The 4951-nt window shown below is 36.3% G+C and overlaps 1 pseudogene; it reads right to left on the bottom strand.

Annotated features, from left to right (window-relative positions):
- Nucleotides 1–3367: 3367 nt before the first annotated feature.
- On the bottom strand, nucleotides 3368–3472 carry LOC117716686 (small nucleolar RNA U3; annotated as a pseudogene).
- Between the last annotated feature and the right edge of the window lie 1479 nt (nucleotides 3473–4951).

The raw sequence follows: 4951 nt of genomic DNA, 5'->3' as shown, positions 1-4951 counted from the left end.
GCTACATAACTGTGAGCACATTTATGATCTTCACTCATATAACAAACTAGTCACCCCAGATATGAGGGCAACCTAGGGTCAGAAATAGGCAGAAACAAAAGGACCACTAAAAGTTCCTCCACTCAAATAGTGGTAACAATTTACGTGTGATATGTGTACTAACAACAAATGTGAGGTCTTGCTCAAATGAATAAACAGAAAAGACAAAATAGAACATCTAGCATTTGACTGACTTCTGTATGTGCACAGAGATATGTGCACCTACATACATGTGTGAATACACTCAGAAAAAAACAAACAACTGCATTGAGATCCCTCAAAAATTTAACATCTAGTACATAGCATATATATAAAGACGGTGAGATACAATTTGGCTAAGGGACATTTGAATACTCATGATCATTGTAACATTAATCATACATAGCAGCCAATAATGAGAAGCAAAATACATGTTCACTGATTTGTGAATGAATAAAGAAAATGTAGTGCATATATTCAATCCAATATGATTCAACCATAGAAAATGTGAAATCTGTTTATTAGTGGCAAGCAGTTTAGAGACTGAGATCATTATGTTAACTGAAATAAGCCAGGCACAGAAGAAAAAAAGGCTACATAAATACATAATACATACATAAATACATTCATATTCATAAATCTTACATATATACATTAATATATACATACATACTACATTTATATATATACTATATATATATATATAATCTGGCCAAAGTTGAGAATCAAATTCTGGTTACTGGGTGGACATGAGAATAGCAATGGTAGAGTAAAAGGCAAAATTTGATAAATACATATTCTGCTTTTGGTAAATAGAAGAAGCAGGGTTGTACCAAAAAATCACCCTACAGAAGAGACTTAAAAGTACCTATTTCAAAAGGCTAGAATAAAGTATTTACAAGTTTTCACCCTGAAGACATCAAAACCATTTAAAAATAGATACATTTTAACTGACTTTTACATTATCTGTTGGTCTTTGAATCTGAAACTGGACATAATGCTCCATTAACATGAACTTTTAAAAATAGTCCTTTTATTCTTTTCAGAGTATTGTAATTAAGCCACCTGAAATGTCTCAACTCTAGCTAATACTCCTGGTAAAAGGGAATACAAAGCTGGAACTGTTTTATCTCTTTTAACCAGGGAAGACTTAAAGTGGAGGGATTGGGACACCAGGAAACCATCGACCTACAATTTGTCCTGCCTTCAAGAGTAGAGGTAACAGAGAAATTGGGTGACAGGACAGCCATCAAGGACCAGGCTTGGCTTTTATTGGGGTACAGATGAAGGGGTGGTTGAGAGCAGCAGAAAGAATGACTCAAAGTCAAATCTTGCAGCAAGCTGATAGCCTGTGTTCTGGAAGCATTCTCCAGAGATCTCTAGACAGCTCTTTCAGGTAGCTCAGCTCTCTCAAACCAAGGCCCATTCTTTCATTTACAAATAAATTCAGTCATTTCCTCCAGGTTCCTTTTTGATTATCTCATGAATCAGCATTCCTGGGCCTTCTCAGAAAAAAAAAAAACAAAAACAAAAACAGGAAGCACATTTTTTTTTTTTTTTTTAATACTGCAAATGGTGTCAGAGTACTGCCTGGGCTTGTAAGCACAAATAATAAATATAGCTAGGTGGATGCTGTCCTGAGATTACAATTCTCAAGCCTCGGCCTGGGCCTTAACTCACTCTATTACAAGCTGACCTTGAAATCAGGTATTCCTGACTTTGTACCTGCTTCCTTTATATCTTTCTGACAAGCTGGTCCATAATACAGCTGCCTCTGACTTGTTTTTTGTTTGTTTTTGTTTTCTCTTGTCTGTGAAGCTCCTTATTCAATTCATATTGCATCCTTATATTTTACATAGTTGAGAAACTATGTATTCTTGAACTTGTGTTTTCAGTCTTTTCCTACAGCCTAAAGGGTTGTCCTGACAATCACAGCACTCTACCGTTTTTGCTGAGACATTAGACACACCCTTGCCTCCTTGACATGTGCTCTCTAACTATCATATACTCATTAACTTTGGCAGAGAGCACATTATATATGTATATTTTTACATACATATAAATTATATATACATATAAATTATATATACATATAAATTATATATACATATAAATTATATATACATATAAATATATATCATATATATGAATATATATTATATACATATACATATAAATATATATATATGTATGTATATATTTCCACATAGCCAAGCAAAAATCAGCAGCCAGCCAATGACTGGTTCAGCTTGAGGTTCTTGCCAAGACAGGGAGCCAATCCCTGTCAGTGACACTGTCTGTAGGGCCAGGAAACAGAGGTTAGATAGCCTAATCATTTAGGACAGAACCAAACGCAACAGACAAAAGAAGAAAAAAAAAGCCAATGAAATGAAAATGATTTCTAATGACATTCTACTCTCATGCTATCAGAGGCTTTGTCCAACAACTGATAGAAACAGTTACACAGACTCATAGTTAAACATTAGGTGTAATCTTTGTTATCCTGCTGAAGAGGGGAAAAGGGATTATAGGAGCTAGAAAGAAAAAGGACAGTACAAGAAAACACACGGAATAAACTAACTTGTCTCCTCAGGGCTACTGGAGCCTAAATGGACAATCAGGGAGTTTTCAGGGGTCTGACCAAAGCCTTCTGCAGATATGTTCTGTTAATGCCATTTGGTCTACTTTGGGACTCCTAACAGTGGAAGCAGGGACTGTCTCTGATTCTTTTGCCTGGCTTTTCCTCTGACTGGGTTTAATATGAGGGGAGGTGTCCAGTCTTATTACAACTTGATATGCCATGTGTTTTTAATATCCCTGGGAGGTCTGCTCTTTACTAAGGGGAAACAGAGGAGAAGGTGATGGAGGTGGAGGGTAAAACTGGGAGTGGGGGAGAGGTGAGAGAAAAAACTACAGGTAAAATGTAATATATGAGAGAAGAATAAATAAATAAATTGTATTCATTGAGTCTCATTAATTTTAACTTTAATTTTTTTTTGTTATCTTTATTGGATATTTTATTTACATTTCAGATGCCATCCCCTTTCCCCATTTCCCCTCCCTAGAAAACCCCTATCCCTTCCCCATTCTACTTTTTGCTTTTATACTATTTTTTAATGTTAATCAAAGGCTTTATAAGTTTGGTAATACTCAATAACAAGATGCCCATACAATCAGAAGTGTAACCCAATACCCAAGATAGATATACCAACTACCTTTGACTGGCAGAGACATGCAAACATCTGCCTCCATGTTTTCTGCCCCCCTCTCTCTTGTCACTTTGCTCCTCCTTTCCTTCTGCTCCTCTGCTTCTTACTCTTCTTCTTCCTCTCCTTACTCCTCCCACATATCACCCTTCCTGTTAAAATAAAACTTTTCTTTTCGGTACTCTACACAGTCAGAGAAACTTCTCTAGTAGCGAACTATAGAAATGATCCCTGAAAGTATTAGTCTTAAAACTTTTCTTTTAAAATACAATTAGAGCATAACTATACCAATTTGGATCAGTAAGGTACAAGATAGACCTAATACCCAGTTCATCATTTTGTTGACTAACCAGAACGTCTGTCATCCCTCCTAACTAAAAGACTTAGTTCTGAATGGCTTTTTTTCTTGGCTTTAGAATGAATGTCAGCTGAAAACCATCCTCTCAAATCTTTTCTGTCAAAGTAAATAGCCGGGATTGGCTATGAGACTATAGGTCTTCAACCCCATCAGAAATCCACAATGACTGAGTTAACTGAAATTATGGGAAGCACAAAGCATAGCTTCTAAAACTTAGCCAAATTAACAGAGACCACTGAACACCTGGACAATCCCTATACTACAAAACGTTGGAGCATCCAATCTTCAGCCTTTTGTCCCAGGATCATCTGACAGACCTAGTGATGCAAAATTATGAAGGGATTATTACTGTGTCTTGGCAGATATAATCAGCCGACTATTCTGCAAGTGTGTTCTTTTCTGGACACTGATTTGTCTGTAGATGAAAAGAGGCAATTCTTGCCTAGTGGCTGTCTCACCACAACTGGAGTAACTCCAAAGATGCTCAATTTCTTCTTAGAATTCAATATATGAAGCTGTCAGGAGCAGACAGGTCTCTAATCAAAATGAACATTAATACAGAAATGTTTGTCACGTCAATTCTGTGGACTTCTGACGTTTTGAAAACCAACTATCCATGTAAGGCAATCTGGACTGTTGTCTGTTAACTCCACTCAACTATATCTAAATAAAATATAGAAAACACCCTAATAATAAACTCAGAGCCATGAATTTCCTATAGGCCCTTAACTCACAGGCTAACCATCTCTATTCAGTTAGAACAGTTAAAGAAGGACTGGGTCTAAGCCTTGTATTCCTAAATGTGTTATACAGGCACAATGCCTATGAGAGTAACAATATTCATCTCATTTTTATATTAATAAGAAACTCATATCAATGAAAACCTTAAATTGGAAATCAAAGTAAATTTTGTACCATTTAAGAAATTATAACTTCATCTTGATATTAATTATACAGATTTCTACCAATAGGTTATGGCTATGTAATAAGTCCTAGCCAATGCTCCCTGTTCCAACAAAACCACTATTTTTCCCTAGAAGGACAGTCTAATATTAACCACCTCAGTTCCCAAGCCCAGGGAATAGGGGTGTTGATTCTTCATTAACTTCTTCAAGCTGATTATGGGCATTGAGATATTAGAAGAGGGGCAGGGGGAAGAGTAAATTGTTAAGCCTCTGATGCTGTGTCTTCACTGCATCAATCTGGAATTCCAGGACATCAGAGGTTGGAGCAGGTCTGTTCAGCTTGCTTGATGAGTAGATGCACTGAGGCTGTGTATTCTGCAATATACAATTCTCAAAACAAATTTTAGTATCAAGATAATTGTTTGTTTGAATTCTGGAATCTAGTCTTCTGGATGGCCTACCTC

This window comes from Arvicanthis niloticus, chromosome 10 (assembly GCF_011762505.2).
Source record: "Arvicanthis niloticus isolate mArvNil1 chromosome 10, mArvNil1.pat.X, whole genome shotgun sequence".
NCBI classification, from domain to species: domain Eukaryota; kingdom Metazoa; phylum Chordata; class Mammalia; order Rodentia; family Muridae; genus Arvicanthis; species Arvicanthis niloticus.
This window is presented reverse-complemented; position numbering and strand designations above follow the sequence as displayed.